Genomic DNA, 20441 nt, shown 5'->3' with positions numbered 1-20441 from the left:
GGATTTAATTCAGCTGCAATAGCGTTATTCTCTTTGGAATGCATTACTACAGCCTCAATATACTTACATTTATGTTAGAAATACCATCTTGCTTTTTAATAAAAACAACAAAGAGTTAGTTTACCATCTTGTGTCAATAGTTTGTATTTTATGTATTGGCTATTTGGCAGCAACTGCAGTACTCTGCATAATTCTTTACACCTAAATGGAACTTTCCCTTCTGAGAATCCTCATGGCCCTAATGTTTAATGGATAAAAATTCTGCACTTATTTAAATTTTATTCACATCATAAGTTGCAATTTAACATATCAGTTAAGTTTTTAAGGTAATTTTCTAAGGAACAAATTATTTAGTAATTAATAATAAACATTTTGCAATTATTTTCCATGAGAACACTATACAAGTTATTAAATAAAAAAGAAAATATTTACAGGAGGGAGTAGTATATTCCTTGGAGGGTTTTCACCTCTTTGGTTTCATATTATGAGTTATGGCCTTGTTATTTATGCCAAGAAATAATTCATGTCACTTGATATTATGATGTTTCAACAACGATTGTGCTTCAATGTTTTTCTTTTTATTGGACATAAGAACTGATTTTGCAATTCACTCTTAGCACAGATCAAGAAAGCTGAGTCAAACTATTCTTTTGGTGAGCATCTGGAATGCATTCCCATCTGCTACTGAACTGTGGATAGTGCTAACACCTGTGCCTGAATATACTGCCCTCGTCGTTTCCACTGGGAATTTTCTGCATGGAATGAAAACTCTAGCTCTATGTAAGTGTGCAAGTCTCTATATATTTATAGTGAGTAGGAAAAAAAAGAAGGCGTGTATTCTTTGGAGTCAGGCAAAAATGGTTTGTGCTCCTATCTAGGTGCAGTTAAGAATGAGTATGTTATTTAATTTTCAAGGCCTCTCTGTAAACTGGTGTGATAATACCTTTCTTACAGTATTATTGTGAGAATGAAATGACATATATGTATGTAAAGCACCTGGGAAGTAATGGGCACTTAATAATAAGCACACAGTGCTTAGCAAGTACAAGAACTCAGTACGTGTTAATTTCTTTCTTCTGCCATGTGATTGACAAAAGAACATGCTGGTCTTCTAGGAAGAATGAGAAATAAAGTCTGCAATACTGAGAAGATCTAAGAGTTAAAACTCCAAAAGAGTAAAGGATAGAGGTAGGCACAGATCTTTAAGGAAGTATTATGGGTGGCCACTAGAAGGTTCAGAAAGTTGAATAGCCTGGAAAATTGGTTAATTCTAACATGCAGAAGTGCTTTTCTATACAGCACTGGTGGTTTCCAGCAAATGTTGCCAGAATATCTATGAAGAGAATTTTTACAATTTCACAAAAGGTTGTGGTAGAAAGAACAATAAGGGTTTACAAGATTGATTGAAAACTAATGAAGTGATATTGCTTTGAGGTGAGACACATGAATTGAGTATTACATTTCTGGATAGAAACTCCTCTCTCATGAACACAGAACTAACAGCTGGGGAACTGAGGGCGAGAAGAATGAGAGGGAGTCTGAGAACTTCTACAATACAATCAGCAATTATAAGAACAGGTAAAGATGATGCAAAGGTAATAGAGCAGCAGCAGCAGCAGCTTTGGATCCTGAACAACAGAGAAAAGCAACAGCAGGAGAGCAATAACGGTACCCAAGGAGACTGACTGGACCTCCAGGACAATTACAAAATGAAGGGATGGAAGTTGCAGGATTTGCAAACTTAGTGACTTGTGTGGAATGGGCTTCAGAATCACGGGGTATATTCATTGATATTTCTGTGATTCACTCGCTGTTTCAAAGGAGTGACACAAAATGATGCATTCTCAGTGATGCTTAGAGATGAACTGATAAATAAAAGAGCTTATATTCCCCAGCTTAAATATGTGAAAGATCCTTTTCTGTTTTTCTGAAAATAATAAAAACTTGGGTACAGATTGCCTAGATTAGAATCCTCATTTCACCAATTATTTTCTTTGACACATTACTTAATGCTTTTGTTTCTCGGTTTCTATTTCTATAAAATGGAAGTGATAAGATAGTTACAAAGGTTAAATGAATTAATACATATAAGATACATATTAATGTTCTATAAAATCAGGTATCATTATCTTCATTATGGTTGTAATTATTATTTATTATAATTATTATTAAAGAGAAGAGCTTTTCGTTTCAAATTATAAGTTGTAAGTCTGGTTTTAGTTTCCATATACTGTTTATGATCAGTAACTTCTACTTGGTTATTTCACAGATTTCCTTTTCACATACTGAAGTAAAATATATATTCAAATATTATTCAGTTTAAATGAATGTGTTTTATTCTCAGAATTCACATAATTATTTAAAGTACCTGAAAAAAAGATGCAAAATTAATATGATTAAAGATGATGAACTACGGATTATTCATAATAAGCACAACTGAATACATATTATACTGATCACCTTTCTAAAACATAAGAAATTCTGGTCTTATTAGTAAGAATCATTTGGGTCATTTACGTGCAAATGATGCATTGCTTATAGATAAAAGAGAGAACCCCATAGCTATTTAATTCTCCAGACATTGTCTTTGTCCAAGATAAACAAACACACAAACACACACACACACATGCACAGAGGCACACATACCATTCACAGAAATAACGTGCATACATATAATTTTACCTGGGTAGTATTTTATTAAGAAATTTTAGTTTGTGCCGTGTACTGCTTTATGGGGAAAATGAATTATTTCACAAGCAATGATTTTTTTTTCCTGAATAACATAGTGATATCTTTCAAATTTATAATTATCTTATTTTAAATTTGGAACAATTTTAGGTTTTGTCTCCACAGTTTGTACATTTATATTGACTTCTGTAGTCAGTTAATCTAAAGTGTAAGTAAAGATTCAAAAATTAAATTAGTCTGTTTTCGATTAACACTTTATAGAAATGTATAGCATAATTTGGCCATTATCAAATATGATACAGTCTATATTATATCAGACACATTTTGTTTACTAACCACTCTCCATGAAGGTTCATTAGCAGATAGTGGAATTATAGATTGAAAATAAAATAGATTCTACAGAACCATCTTTAGTTTGTATAATTGTCTTTCTTCTCTATAGTAAGAATCATTATAGGCTATACATGGTAGAAATTATCTAAAATAAATTTGTTGAGGAATAGTGTCAATGGCTTTCCTTCTGATGTGCCTTTAGGTTCTGATAAGGAATCCAAATCACAGTACTTAAAATATGTTTCCACCTAGTCTATGAGAGATAGTAATCATTTCTTTTACTTATCATTTCCTTCCTACTCCCATATCTGCTTCGTAGGGAACAAGGTCATGTATGCCCTTTCAGTCTGCTCTAAAAACTCTTCTCAAGGAAGCCCTTGATTCCTTCTGGCCATTGCTGATATAACTACAAGTGTTCACTTGTCTAAAGTCAGACTACTGAGATTCTCTTTTCTACAAAAAGACCATAGAGTGACTGCATTCAGACCCTGTTGAGCAAATGAACATAAAGGCAATATAATGCCAAGCAGCCATTTTTTACGATGTGCCCCCACCCACCAAAAAAAGGGACCATGTGGAGTGACAAATATCAAGGAAATACATGAGCCTTGACTCCTGGTAGCTTTACTGTTTATGGTTTTTGTCTCCTGGGAAACATTTCAGAATCATATTAACACTTTAGATCTCAGTAAAATTCTCTCAAATTCTCCTTAATAATTATGGTAGTCTTGAGGACATTTGTTACTTATAAACAAATTAATATTTATAAGTAACTAATACCAGTTTCTTATAACCAATGATCCTAGATTAAGACTCTATGCATTTAGTAGATTAAAAAAAATGATATCTATTGAATAGTTTTAGGGTTGGAAAAAAAGTGAGAAGGGGACAGAATTATCAGTCACATAAAAAGTAAAGAAACTAGAATTGGTAATGGTCAAAATTGTCAGGAAAACTAGGTGAAAGCACATCATTTCAAAATTTTGCTTTTCAAATCTTCACGTACTTGATTATGAGCCCATTAATCAACTCTCTGCTAGGTATCAGTGATTGCCACTTTTGTTGTGAGTGTGTTAGTGGGGTGGTTTATTCAATTTTCTGAAAGATCAAAAAATGAATAAAAGATCAGGGCTGGAAGATTGGAGTTCTGATGTTTTAAAATAGTTGTTTTTGATATACCCAAGTACAGATGTCAAGAAACCAATGTAATAAACTTGTCTCAAGCTTGAAGGACAACTTGGATTGGATATATTCTTTTTGGAAATCATTATATATACAAACATTTTTCTCTAGACCAACTGTGAAAAGTGGTAAGAGAAGAAATTTGAGACATCTTCAAGAACTCAAACATTTAAACACCAGGTAAGTAATGATGAGCTGATAAAGACTGAGCAGAGGCCAGTAAAGTAAGAGTAATACCTGAGATGTGTGGTGCCATGGAAACCACAGAAAATATAATTAAAGAGGAAAGATATGGTGGACTGAGAAATCAGAAGGTTGAAATACATCCATTGGACTTAGGCTTTGACAAAACATGGAAAATGCTGTGGAATGATGAAAGATGGTAACAGAATGGAATGAGTTGGTAAAAGCAATGTAAACAGCATAAATACTTCTTGAAAACTTGGAAGAAATGGAGAAAATGAGTTAAGAGAGAAAATGAGTTAAGATGATAATGTTTAAAAGACAGTGGAATTTGAAAACTTTCAAATTGTGTTTTAAAAAATATTTTAAATAATAGAAATTGTGGGTTCTTAGGGGAATTTTTAAATGACAGGAAAGCTTTTGTAGAGTATAAGGGGGAAGATAAAGGAGAGAGAACAATAATCAATAAAGTAAGGTTTCCTAGAAAGTAGTATATATTGTAATATATGGCCTAAGATAAAATATGAGCATTAGATGGATGAATACATTTTGGCCCTTAGACTAGGGTTTCCAGATTTAACAAATAAAAGTATATGATTTCCAATTAAATTGAATTTCAGATAAACAATTAAATTTTTGCTATAAGTATGTCCAATATAATATTTGGGTCATACTTCTACTAAAATTTTGTCACTTACATAAAATTCAAATTTAACTAGACATGCTGCATTTTTCTGGCAACCTTAAATTGGATCCAAGTAGGAGACTCCCCACACACTTTTTGTGGACTTTATGTTTAGAAAGCCTCCCTACGGCCCTCCTTTGACCATGCTTGACAGAGCAGAGTGAGGAGTCCTTGGGACCAAGGAGACATATCCATCTGGAGCACATGCTCAGCTCTTCTAATACCCAAGATACTGCAATAGCCTGCAAACTTGGATGAAAACCTACATCCAAGGCTGCTTGGGTTTCTTCTTCACATTCTTCCTCCCTGTAAGAAACAGCATTGCCAGTGTGCCCCAGCATGTACAGCCCGAGACACAAGGTATAGCCAAGGGATATAAAAAAATCTTAGATGTAAAGATGTTTTTGCACATACATGATCTTCAGAAAAGAAATTGATGAAATTTGGTAAGAGAAAGGGTGTGAGAAGAGAAAGAAGGCGGGCCAGCTTTAAGAGCAGCTTAGGGTGTTAGGGTGTTAGGGAAACTCTTTGTGTCACTAAGTTCCTAGAAGGGATTGTGAGGAGTGCGAGAAATCTAAATTCAAATCTTATTTTCTGGTTGTAAGCATAAAGTTATATTTTCAAAGGAAGAAGGAGAGAACATATTTTATTTAACAACTTTCTAGTTTGATTTTGACTTGTCTTTTCCTGTGTTCTGAAAATGTAAGGAGTGGGCCTAGAGAAAGGTATCATTTCTTATATAACCATGTAAAGGAGAAGAAGATGGTCATGTGTCATTTCTTTATGCACATGGTAATGTGACACTGAGGGAGATACCCTTTGATGGTTTCTGTTTTCCTTGTGGTAGTAGACAGGCTTGTTTTCTAAAAGTAAGTGTGTGTGTGTGTGTGTGTGTGTGTGTGTGTGTGTATACAAATGGTAATCAGAATTATCCAGAAGAAAAGGTGAAAAATGTGACTGAAGAAAACTAATAGGATTTTTCAGCAGTGAGTGTTGAGAGAACCCAAGTTACAATGCTGGGCATGACTTTATAGAGAGATTTCAAAATTTCAACTTTGGTGCCGTTATGTTGAAGAAGGATAGGTACATTCATGCAAGGTGGCAGTTTTAACAGGTGGAAGAAGATTATTGAAATGGTGGATAATGAAGTCTAAGCTAGTCTTGGTAGAATGAGGATAACAAATAAGGGAAAAGGGGAATTGGAATGTCAATGTGCTAATGGGGCTGTAGAGAAACATCTTTAATGGTTGTTTCTTAGGCCTCTCTTCCTCTGACTTTACTTTCACATTTTGCATTCCAAAAGTCCTATAATTATCATTATAGTTGGAGTTGGAGTTGTAGTTGGAGACCAGTAATAGTATTCAAGCCATGAAGTGTTGATTTCAATCTCATTTTTCAAACAGTATACGTGGTCTTAGGAAAAGCATAACTTCTTTGATCCTCAGTTTCCTCATGTATTAAATTATTACATAAATACTTACATCATAGTATTGTTGTGAGATATCACTGATACATATCTAGTGCTCAATTGGAAACAAATACTATTTTCTTTTCTCTCTCTCTTTCTCTGTATATAAATATATTTTTTTCTCCCTGAATGACCTTATTTAATTCACTTGTGAGCTCCTTATATACTAATGCCTTCCCAATGGGAAAGTCTACTTCCTGAGTTTCAGACTTACATTTCAACCGTCTATGAATTATACCTCCCTTAGATGTTCCATGGTTACCTCAGACCCCAAATTTGCTATTTATTTCTCCCAAATCACTTATATTCCCATAGGCTAAGCATCAGCTTTATTACCATTTTGCACTGCCACAAACATGCTGCAATATCATGCCTCCAAGTGTTAGCATGTTCTTTCTTCTATCTGTCTTACTGGTAAACTCAAAACAGTTTGTATCCTATTTCCCCTTTGATGCCTGTCATGAACATCATGGCAGACATCCTACTCAGTGTAGGTTTTATTTTCACTGATTATTTAATAGACATTAAAAAAAAATCACTTCAGAGTTTCACATAAAGAATTCAAATTCAAACAAAACAAAAACATAAATATGCTTTTAGACTCAAGTTATCTCTTCAGGCTATTCTTCCTAGGCTATGCTTTAAATCATATCTCCAAATATCTCCATATGCCAATTTACTTTCTTATATTTGGATTTTCCCTCTTTCTACAGTCTCACAGAGAGAGAGTTTTTTCCTAGTCCCATTCCACCCTTGGACAGACTTCTGAGTTAGCCAGCTCCACACCGTGCCCAACCCCAGGTGTACACTCCCAACTGAGGTTGCTAGGGCTCTAAATGAAATCATGCTCCATGTTTCCACTTTTCTGGCAGGGATAAATATTTATTGAACAATGTCTTAAAATTACTCCTTTACATGTCATTCTTCCCATTAAACGTAACTTCCTTAAGTGGCAGTGGATTTGTCTTAGGAATTTTTTTCCAGTAATTATGACAATGTCAATCATGTTGTGATGCTTAAATGATAACTTTTAAAGTAAGTGAGTGATTAAAAGAAAAGGAGTAAAACTCATGCACTACCTTAACTACAACTGTTCTGGCCATAGTTGTTCTTGTTCTGTTCCTGGCTTTACACAGGAAGCCCAGTTACACACCCACTTGCCTCACCCAAGTACAGCAAGCTCAATTCCTTCTAATGCAGACGTTCCACTCTAGGACATAAGGGGTGTGGTAGCTGCTGGTTATTCCATGTGTAGCATATCTTCAACATCTCCTGACTGTTGAGCTTTCTTTTTAAATTTCATATATATGTATATTTTAACAGCACCAAGTTTGTGGAATGGCAAGGGAAATTCCACATCTTTTCTGTTTACCATTGTGACAGATATTTTCCATTTTCTCTCAGTAATGATAGCTGGGCCAAGTAGAAAATTGTAAACTCAAAGCTACTTTCTAAAAGCATAATAGTTAAGATATCCCTCTTCTTTCTTCGACATTGTTGGTGCTGCTGACGATAAACCCAATGTCAATTTCACTATTATTTTTTCCACAGATCTGATTTTTTTCTTCATTTAGATGTTTTTCTTTTACCCATAGTTTTCTAAAACACTATGATATGTCTAGGTGTAGAGATATTTTAAAATTTTATTTCAATCCTACTTGCCATTTATTGAGATTTTAACCTATGACTCATGCCTTTTACTAGTTCTAGGAAACTTTCAATCATTATTTCTTCAAACAGTATCCTTCTATCATCTTATTTATTCACTGGTTTTTGAATGTCTCTTAGTCACATGTTGGGCTTTATGGATCTATCCTCTGCTCTTTAAATTATATTTGATAGTTTCCAACTCATCTCTTTGTATAGGAACTTAGTGATTTTCAACAAGGTGATGTTTTACTTTACCAATTTGCTCTGTAACCAAGTATAATATGCTATTCAATTCCTGAAGAAAGACATTGACTCTAGGGCCAGAAGGCCTGGCTACAAAACCCTGAGTAAATTATTTAAATTCTCTGTGCTTCAGTTTCTTCCTCTTTAAAATAAAGACAATTATAGTACCAACTTCGTGGTGTCATTTTGTTTAATATTTGTGAAGTGTTTATATATATATTTCTTTCATTTTTTCCTACCTATATAACTAGTCTAGACTTTCAGCTCCCCATATGTTGATTGTTCCAATTGTTTTCCATTGCATCCCTTGGAACGAAAACGTTCTTTCCTGTACAATTCACCTTCATCTTAAACATCACTGCCACACATATGTCATTATTTTGCACATAATTCATCCATATACTAGATCTAAAAAAAAAAATCTGGCACTCACAGTTATTTTCTTGTGATGAAGTCTACATGTCTCAGTCAGGACATCCACTATTTAGACTTGTTTCTACTTATTTATATTTTTCCTGTATCTCTAAACCAACACTTCATTTGTATGAATGTATCTACTGATAGTTCAACAAATGTGTCATACACGTTCTGCTCTGCATTTATTTATCTTGTTCATTAATTTGATCATTTACTTATTTATGCAGTCACTATTCATGATTTCATACTTTATTAAAGATGTGAATACAAAGATGAATAAGTCATGATTTCTGCTAAATATTGGAAGTCACAGACGTGAAACCATGTAAATAATTTTAGTACAAAGTGATATGTACTGTAAAACAAGCTTACACTTCTTTTTAGTAATGAAGTTATTCATACCTACGAAAAAATGCAGAGAGCAAGACGACAAATACCCTTCTAACTACCACTTTGAATTAGCAAATGTTAACATTTTGTCACGTTTGTTTCAGAACTCATCATTTTGTAATCAAATTAGTTAGGTCGATTTGACTAGTCATTAGAAATAGTCACCCTTCTAATTCCCAAAGACATTTACAAATTTTTCTCTTACATGTGCTGTTGTAAAATATGGAAGAGCCCCTTCATAATTTAGCTAATTTCCTACAGTAAGCTAAGCCCAAGTGTAAGTAACAATGACATTTTTTGTGAAAGTTTGGTAATAGCTAAGACCAAATGAATAACTTCTTTAGGTCAGTTCTGACTCATCTGCATCATCAGAAATTTCCAAGACTAAATGGCTCCTTACATACACTTCATCTTCTAAGCCCTATCATATTTCTTGCCCAACAATTAAACCCTCTCAGAATGAATGATATAATGAATTTACTTCCTTCAGTAGAGAATTCCTTCCCCTATCTCCAATAGTGTGTCCTGCCTCCAATGAGCCTGACATATGGCTAACTATTCAAAAATAAAATAACATGTGCCTGGGATTTGGGATGATTCCATTTCAAATAACACCATATTTGTTATATCACTGACTTTCCTCTAGTAAACAGCAAAATAAAGATTAAGTCTTCACATCCTTCCTGATGCAAATGCACAAACTCCAGACACTCATATACATGCATTCACAGATATTATGATGGTGGAAAAATAAAAATAAAGCAATACATTTTAGTCAACGTACTCTCTAAATCAAAATAGTGGTATAGTTTATTTCCAAACTAGGGTGTTTAACCACATGATCTGAAGCATCCACATTTACTAGGTTGAATCATATGAAATTGATACTGACTTTTTTCTCCTTTCTTTTATGTAAGCATGATGGTTAATTTTATGTGTCAACTTGACTGGGCCAAGTGATACATAGATTAAACATTATTTCTGGGTATGTGGGTGAAGGTGTCTCCACATGAAATTAGCATTTGAATCAGTGGACTCAATAAAGTAGATTGCTTTTCCCAATGTGCTGCGTACCATCCAATCTGTTAAGGGCCTGAACAGAACAAAGAAGTGAAGGAAGGGGGAATTCAGCCCTTTTGTTTCCTGCTTTCCTACTTGAGCTGGAAGACTGGTCTTCTCCTGCCCTTACACCATGTGCTACCTTTGTTCTCAGGCCTTTGGCCTTAGGTTGGAATTATACCATCAGCTTTCCTGGGTCTCCAGCTTGCAAACAGCATATATTGAGACATCTCAGCCTCCATAATCACATGAGCCAATTCTTTACAACAAATGTCTTTTTATACATAAAAAAGTATATATATTATATATTATATTATTATACATAGTTAATTCTTGAACATTACCAGTTTGAACTGTACAGGCTTACTTACATGTGGATTTTTTCAATAACTATACAGTCAGCCCTCCATATCTGTAGGTTTGCAAATTTAGTAAGTGACCCATGGTGGTTGGTTGAATCTACAGATATGGAGGTCTGACTATGAGACTTGAGCATCCCAGGGTTTTTGTACCCATGGGTAGGTCCTGGAACCGATTCTCTGAGGATACTGAGGATCAACTCTGTGTGTGTGTGTATGTGTGTGTATATATGTGTGTGTGTGTGTTTGTGTGTGTATTTACTATTGGTTCTGTTTCTCTGGAGAACCTTGACTAATACAATGGCCAAATAAAGCCATTTTCATATAATTTAATCTAAGGATTGAATTGCTTCACTGTATTAAGGACTTCTCGAGAACAAATGTTTGAAATATGGTTTGCTTCTGAAAAAAAATTGGGGAACAAGTCTACCTAGAACAAAAGTAATATGTATTTTCTCTCTTAGAAAACAGAGTATACATTCAACATTTTGAATGAATAATTTTATTGCTTCAAAACTTCAGTAATGTCCTCATCAGAATTCTGTTACAGGCAAACATACAAGGTATTACAAAGTACACCTCAATATGTAACAATGATAGAGTGTATTTAAAAGATATAAAAATAAATGCAGTAACATTTAAAAGCAAAATGAATACCTATGTGGACCAAAATGAAATTCAAACCTAATACAAAAGACGGAGACGAAAGCCGTAAATCTACAGGGTTTCTAGGGTAAGAATTTAAAACCTGAATGCTTTGAGTGAAAGAGTCCAAGCCAGATACATTTAAGACCAAAAATTTTCCAAACCTGTATCAACATAATGAAAAGGCAAATAGTAGAGTAGAAGATATTTGTAACCATAAAATAAAGAAAATGGTAAGATCTAGAATATGTAAATAGCATCAAGAAATCAAGAGAAAAAGAGAAAACAAATATTTCATTGAAGAGGGCCTATTTGGGGACAATGCATATATGAAAATATGTTTGAGTGATTAATAATCAAAGAAATGCAGATTAAAACAGTAAGTTATTAATGCAATCTAATAAGAGGCAAAAATTAAATTTCTCATAGAAATTTTCTAGGGAGATTGGAGGAAAATGGACCTTGCATATACTTCTAGTAGTAGTAGAAATTAAAAAAAATATATTTTGGAAAACACTTTTACCAAATTTGGAAAACATTTAAAATATACTTACCCAGCAATTCTACTTCTAGGAAGACATTTTCATATGCACACAGGAAACATATACATGTGTGTTAATGTCAGAAACGATCTTAGAATATAAAACTAAGTATGTCTATTGATATGACAAAATATTTATGACATGAGTTAAAATTATTTTACTACATTTAAATAGCATTTTTATTTATCAAATAAAATACATTTTTAAATTTCAATGTTGAATAAGAAAAGGACATTGAAGTACAATCCAGTTAATTTGTTATCATTTTTGTAAATTTTAAAACTGATAATATTTTATAAATTTTACATATATATCCTGTACAAAAAATGTATCAAACATAGATCAAAGAGATAACTCTATTGATGGTAATGGTTTCTTCCAGTAGGAGAAAAGTTAATAGGATTGTGCTGCAGGGAAATAAAGGGCAAGTTGAGTGGAATTTCTATATAAATTCAAAAAGTATTATCAAATGTTATGTTTTATGTTCTTTCCTTTCTATATGCATTTGTTTTTCATTTTTCAATCTACATATTTTCCTTTTTATGTTTTTTAAAGGTTTTTCTAATTTCTTTATCTTATTTTACTCATATTTCCCTCAATTGACTCTTCATTTGAGATTCTGTGACATATTTGTATTTCTTGTCATTTCCCTTTTATTTCATTTTAATTTTCTCCTGCCTATGAGTTTTTTCAATCTTCTCGAGTAGTCAATGTTATTAAATTTTCTTTTAGTTTTTTTAATTTAAGTCTTTATTGGATTTCATCTTAAAATATCAGGAGAGAAAAATAAAACTTGGGAGAGTTTTTAAATTAGTTTACATTCATAAACTTTGAGAAAGACTGCTTACGATAAATGATTTGAATTATATCCTAAAGAGAGAGACAGAGAGTATATAAAAATTGGTAACATAAGTGGCTTTTCCAATAAGGAAGGAAATACCCAAAGTTTACCCTTTAGCACATATGTACACATTGCATACTCCTACAGACTACTTTTTAAAACTTTTCTTAAATAAATTAGGACCTTCCTTTATGTAGTCTAATAGACTAACAGAGATATATACAGACTTTCAAATTATATTCTGTCTACTAATTTACATTTTTTGCATAGTCTTGGGAATATATTTTATTTTTTATAAATTTCAAACTATTTGTACATAATCCTTTTTGTTTGTTTTTATTAAGCCCCTGGAATTATTTTCCTTGTGTCCAAATATTTGCATGACATCTTACTCTTACTCACCACTTTGCAAACTGCGGTACAAAAGTAAAAACTATTTTTGGGGGCCATTTATAATATATTTCTTATCAATATAACTGGCTTTTAGTATATTTACGAAGTAGGATATGATTAACTCATTAGATATACTACCAATAGAATAGAGCCACTATTTAATCTTGGATTTTGGCAAAATATCAAGTTAATCAAATCACTATTTCAGCCACAAATCAAATACAAATACCAGTTATATCTTCTTGTGTTTAACCATTTAGTCTCCTAGGTTTTTCAAATTTCCTTTCAAGCATAAAGGTGTTCTCTTGGCTTCTCTTACTTTATTTTTCTAGAATGTCCCTTGAAATCGAATCTGGAATATTATCTCAGAACAGGTGCTGTAGTACTCTCTCAAAATAATTCTGCTAAATCTTAATTTTATACTAATCCATATGCTGTCCACAATGCATCCATATTAAACGTGTCATATTCAATCATGTGACTTGAAAATAGATTTGTCTCTTTGAACAAGGTATTCTTCACTTTTGTTTTCTAGTCACAAACACCATTACCCTAGATCTTGGTGACATCTATAAAATTCTACTCACCTCATTTTAAAATTTGCACTTCCCTTTTTAACTCACAATTAATATTCCTGGCCTCCCTTCTTTGTTTTTCAAAACTAAGAACTATTGCACTTCTTCTATGGCATGCATCTGTAGTATCCATTAAAGTTTTTTTCATCTGGGTTATTCTCACATTTCTCTTCAAATATATATTTCTAATCTTCTCACTACACAATCCATATTTTCCTAGGAGCTCACTTTTTTTGATAGCAAAATCCATAGAATCCAATCTTATTTATGATATCATCTAATACACCATTTATGCTTTTTCCTTTCTGAAAATATCAACCAAAGAAGAGATGAAAAAGCCACAAGGATTTAAAGTATTTCGATCCATAAACGAGATTTCAAAGCTTGGCTCAACATTTATTCCTGCACAAATCAACAAAATACTGGTTACGTTCAGTAAGTGTGATGAGCTTCCAGCTCTTCAGCCTTGTGTTTTGGATGCCTATTCTCCATATTACTAGCAGATCTAGCTTTCTAAAACAGAAGTCTGATTATGCCAGTTCTTGTAAAGACACACATAGGACCACAAAGCACTGCCTATACCTATCTCATTTCGCTCTCATTTTATGCTTTAAAGTTTTCTTTACCAGTTTACCTAAAGTGCAAAGTATTTTTGCAATCATAAACCATGACTTATCCTGATTTGTACAACCCTCTCACTCAGAATATACTCATTACTTTTAAAATTCTGTGGTCTTTGAATGTTCAGTACATCTTTTCAGGATCTCAAGTATTGCTTTATATTGTTTATAGGATATATTCCTAAGTCATTCCTAAAATACCACACAAGAAATGAAATCAATACTGTCCAATTATAGGTTCTGGTCATGGTCATAGTTAAATCACTCTATGTATAAAGTTGTGTCACTAACAATAGTTCTCTCCATAGAGAATAGTAATATAGTTCTATATCTGTCAACACCTCTTTTTCTGTGAATGGTACCGAGTATTTTTGAAAAAAGAAATAAATGAGTGAATGAAGTGCAATGAAGTGAATAAACAGGAAGGTATGAAGCACATGAGATGATGCTTCTTTCCTTAAAAATCCCAATTTACTTTCTACAAGAAGATGCTCATTTATTATTCTAATTATGCAGAATTTCTTGGTTTTATCTTCTTCCTGTCTTTTGTTCCTTCTCTTAGCAACTTTGTGACATGAAAAATTATTAAAATGATGTGACTTCAAAAAGTTCATATTTGTGTATGCAATTAAAATATGGTATAGAACCTACAACAAGGAGCAGCAGAAGTAGAGCACTGGGATGTTCAAACTCATTTCAGCAAGGCCAGGAAATGCTTCACAGAGATAGAATGTTTAAGCAGTATCATGATTAAGATTTTCCCAGGCAGTCCAGAAAGCACAGATAGTCCTTGTATACCAAACAGCATGTGCAATGCGGCAAAAGGGGGAGGCATTCAATGACTACAATCAGTTCTGAATTGCCAGAACTAAAGATAGCAGTTGTGAAATAAGGAAAGAATAGGTTCCACAGATGATAATGGCTCAAAGTCATAAAGAAACTAAAGAGGTTTAATATTACTTTAGGTGATGAGGAGTTTTGAACCTTTTCTAAACATGGAGTGACATTATTAGCTTTATATTTTAGAAAATAACACAAGGGAAAGTACACATGGTGGAATGAAGAAGGGAGAGTTTAAACGCAGATTCCCCAGATTGGATATGATAAAAGCTTGAACAAAGAGCGTGAAGCCAGATGGCCAGATTGTGTGAACTATGTATAAATAAATGCAAGAAGACACTGAGAGGAAAGCACAAACTATACTACAATTACAGTAAAGCATAGACAACTTGTAAGTTTTTCTTGATTTCTTAGAAAATTTACATTGTCCTCAGATATGTTTTTAATACTATTTCTTACTATAGTTAACCTCCATCCATTTCACACAATTATGAATTGACTGTTACCAGAAAATACTTCATTTATTCAGAATTCACATTTCCAGACATTTGATGCCAAGAAACAATAAATGCACTTAGGAATTTAAGAGCCAAAGAAGAGATTGGGAACGACCAGGAAATCTGTGGGGCCTAGGATAAGGTTGGTATCTGTGTCCTATATGCTTAAAGTATAGCTAGAGTGTTGGCATAAGCTCATATTCACCTAGGGAGAGCAGGATCTCTGATAGGCTCGTTCTCAGCCTAGCTGAGATTTGAGGAACCTAATTACTCACTTCTCTTGTCCTCCCAAATTTGATACCAAATGAGGAATAACAACCAGAGAGATGAAGATTAAAATAACATAAATATGTGTCAATTTGTCCTGGTATTTGTCCTCAGAATTTACTTTATTCTCCCAGTCTCGGATGGATCTAGACAACTGTAGAGCTTTTGCTGGCCTGAGCCTACCTCTATAGGTTTACTGCTGAGAGAAGTGAAGGAGTTGGCACAGTGAGGACAAGGTACTCCTAAAGAAAGAAATCAGAAGAGACTGAGAAGCATACAATCAGTTCCTTCTTCAAACACATCTTCATTAGGAAGAAATGAGTGAGATGGGGCAGAGCAGGAGAAGTGTTCATCTTTGAAATTTTGGGAAGTAGAAGATACATGGGTCCCTCTATATCCAGTGGTTTTCAATCAGGACTCACTATCCCAAGCCCCCAGATAAATTCGAATACATGCAAGGGCAACTTACAGTTCTCTTTTGACTGGGGAATGCTATTGACATTTGTTTTCTGAAACAGGAAGTGTTGAACACCCTCCCATATAGAGTATAGACTGACAAAATAAAAGCTTGTCCTGACCAAAATGTTAAGGGAACCTCCACTGACAAACACTATAGGAACCTATTTCTGACGGGCTCTTTAGTCTCATTAAAAACCACAAGCTCTTTATTTTCTTTGCAAAATATTATGTATATAACACTCATTTTTTTCCTGTATTTGATGGCATGTTTGAACTGTTCTGTGAACTAGATGTGTTATCAGAGATGTTAAAAAATCTTGTAATCTATTTATTTGCAGAAGTGTTTTTATTATATATTTATAATTAGGGTCAATTTAGGCACATGTAAAATAAGTAAAAAATGTGCTTCTGAGCTAAATAGAGCATAAAATGAAATCTGAAGGAATGAAAAGGATAAACTCCCAAATTGAATATTATTATAACAGACTTTGTATAGTGAGTTAAAATACCCAGCTCATCAGTAGTAATAGGAGTATTTTGGAATTTTTTGTGATCAGTTTTACTATACAAATAACTAAAATAAGGTTGCGTTGTATATCTGTTATTATACCTGTATCAAATAGGAATAATCAACTGTTTTGAAAGTAATAATAATTTTAAAAATCCTCTTAAGAATTGGTCTCCTCTAACAGGTGCAACTAAAATAGCTGGATACGCTGAATTAAATGTTCTTTTCTATTACTCCTATTCTGTTAAACTTTCCAGTGTATTTGAGCACTTCCTTGTTTTTGTCTTTAAACTGATCCCTATTTTAAATACTTTCTGGGATTGGAGAAGAATTCTCTGCTCTCCACACAAACTTTTAAAATCTTTCCTAATCTGTGTTTCACAGTACTATAGATATTGCCTTCATAACTAGAGTTTAAGATAATTTTTAGATGATTTGAAATTAAAATGCCTACTAACATTTAGGATTTGGATAGAGAATTAATACATGTCATATTGTAGGAGTCAGGAATTGTTTTAATTTGGTAGATAGTAAAGACAGACAGGTCTAAAATATCTTCAGCATATTACTTGATGAGGATAACAAGTCAAGAAAACACCTTTATGGGTTAATGAGAAAGTTCACTACTCAATAAATGAAAGCTGTTTATCAAAAGCTTCAACTATAAAAGAAGAAAAATAATGCAAAGTCACATAGATGAAAGGATGTGAAAATAAATAAGAAAATGTATGTTTAAAAATTTCTTAATAAAGTTAGAAATAAATTAATCTATAAATATATAATAAAAATTCAGTTATCTGGAAAAGAACACTAAAATTTCTATAATCTTGCATATTTCACCTTCACTTTACTATACATCTTTAAGATCACACACTAAAGAACATGAAAAAATAGTAATAAAAGTAAAAATTAGGTTTACAACTATTTAATATATATATATATATATGTATGTGTGTGTCCCAGTATTTGAGGGTGTTCCAGGGCTTATAACTGTCCCAAAGGGGAGGATATCAGCACTTATATTCAGGTTGACTGGAAGTCATACTCTCAGGCATCAAGTTTTTAAAAGTATGCAAATATATACAGTTCTGCGGGACTGCAAGCATAGCTCCTCTGGCTACCAGAACCAGGTGATCTAGAGGTGTCTCTTGAGCAGCAGTCACAAAAACTGGGGATCAGATGAGTATATAAGCTCCTTTCTGGGTGATACAAGCAAGCTGAGCAAAGCAGAAGGAGAGAACCAAGATGGTGTCCACAGCCTCTGTTCCTTGAGAGCAGCTCCATACCACTACATGTGTGCCAAACCTGAAGCCTGCCCCTCAGGCTGAAGCTCCAGGACAAGCGAAGAGGCCTCCCACACAGAAAAACCAGGAGGTGTGGCTCAGTCGGCCGTCCATGCTGTGCCCTGGGGGTTGTAGCCTGCCAAGAACTGTCTCTCCAATGCGAGCCCTAGCCACCAGGTAATCAAGGGCTCTCCCCTGGGCAGCAGCTGCAAAAACTGAGGCACCAGATATAAAAACCAGAGCACCAGACATGTATAAAGCCTCTCTCCAGGAGACACTGGCACTCTGGAGTGTGGCAGAGGGTGAGAGCATAGAAAGTTCCTGCCTCCGAGGTCTCTGGAAAGGATTACAATCAGCCCCTAGATGTGTCATTAGAAGCCTGCCCTTTAAGCTACAGTCATAAAGATTAGCTAATGGGGGCTTCCCTGGTGGCGCATGGAGCAACTAGGCCCGTGAGCCACAACTACTGAGCCTGCGCGTCTGGAGCTTGCGCTCCGCAACAAGAGAGGCTGCGATAATGAGAGGCTCGCGCACCGCGATGAAGAGTGGCCCCCGCTTGCCACAACTAGAGAAGGCCCTCGCACAGAAACGAAGACCCAACACAGCCATCCATCCATCCATCCATCCATCAATCAATAAAAAGATTAGCTAATGGGCCTCCTTCACAGAAAGACCAAGCTGCTGGGTCTGTTGCCTCTTGGGGGTGGGAGCTGTTAAAGGACACCTTTTCTGTCGGTTACAGTCCTGAGCGACCCATGAGCATAAGCCCCACTAGCCACCAGAGCCAGGCATTGTAGAGGTGTCTCCTGGCAGCACTTGCAAACATCAGGACACCAGACAAGGGTACATTCGAGCTCCCTTCCGAGTGACACCGATTATTACAGTCCCATGTGACCAGGAACACAGGCTCCCCTGGCCTCCAGATGCAGATGAACAAGAGGCATCCCCTGCACAGCAGCCACAAAAATTGGAGTACCAGGTACATGTAAAAGCTTCCTTCTGGGAGATACTGGTGCTCTGGAGCACAGCAAAGGGAGAGTACAAACAGGGCATCTGCCAGTCTCTGTCCCTGAGAGTGTTCCAGGAGGCTCCTAGATGTGCGTGTTAAACTAGATGCCTGCCTCTCAGCCACACACATTAATGTAAGCAGGTGAGCTTCCTTCACCTTAAGTGTTGGTTCGATTGGCTGCCTCTGAGCTGGACCCTGGGGCTGGTGAATCTGAGCACCTGAGCCCTTTAAGAGTGGTTTATCAGATCGCTAGAGTCTTGTGGGTCTTGGGACACAAGCCCCACTGGTTTTCAAAGTTAGTTTTCAAGGCTCGCATCTCAAGTATATGTCTTAAAAGTTGGGATGCTCAATGTGGGGTGAGAACATTTCGTTCCTCTGGGAGCAGCTCTGGGTTTTGAGTTTCCTCCTGGTTGTGGGTCACTGTGCCAGGAGTAAGGTTCACGGCAATATGGTGGCCCAGACTCTCCCACTGGCTTATTTTTCCTTCTCATTTCCCGACCTGTAGCCATCACTGTCAGCCTTTAGGTTTTTAAAGAGGAAATTGTTCCATATGTAGCTGAAGACTCAGTATGTCTATGGAAAGAGGTAAGCTCAGGATCTTCCTGCATTGCCATCTTGAACTGACACTCTCCCTACCACATTTGATAAAGCTTAGATCCCAAGAGAATAACTGAAAACCCTTTTGGGGATGCCGGTGATGATGCACATATTCACATTAGAATTTCTGTTAAAAAAATCCATGGGCTTCCCTGGTGGCACAGTGGTTGAGAGTCTGCCTGCCAATGCAGGGCACACGGGTTCGAGCCCTGGTCTGGGAAGATCCCACATGCCACGCAGCAGCTAGGCCCGTGAGCCACAATTACTGAGCCTGCGCGTCTGGAGCCTGTGCTCCGCAACAAGAGAGGCCGCGATAGTGAGAGGCCCGCGCACCGCGATGAAGAGTGGCCCCCGCTTGCCGCAACTAGAGAAAGCCCTCGCACAGAGACGAAGACCCAACACAGCCAAAAAAATAAATAAATAAATAAACAAAGTAAACAATGCGTTTAAAAAAAAATACATTAAAAAAAAAATCCATGCTGTTTGGAAAGTTTCTTATGTTTAACACGTGTACATCCTTAGTTACAACACATGTCTTGAGCTGTTGCTTTGTCACAGGTCTTCACAGAAGTTTGTTAGGTTAGATAAGAGAATATACTGGTACTAGGACTATTCAAAGACAAACAAAGAAGCAAAATAAACATTTGCTAAATGTTTATTGCTGTTCCTCACTCGAAGGTATAGGAAAAGTTATAGGAATATTTGACA

The sequence above is a fragment of the Eschrichtius robustus genome, chromosome 6, assembly GCF_028021215.1.
Source record: "Eschrichtius robustus isolate mEscRob2 chromosome 6, mEscRob2.pri, whole genome shotgun sequence".
NCBI lineage: Eukaryota > Metazoa > Chordata > Mammalia > Artiodactyla > Eschrichtiidae > Eschrichtius > Eschrichtius robustus.
The sequence above is the reverse complement of the archived record's forward strand: the minus strand, read 5'-3'. Positions refer to the sequence as shown.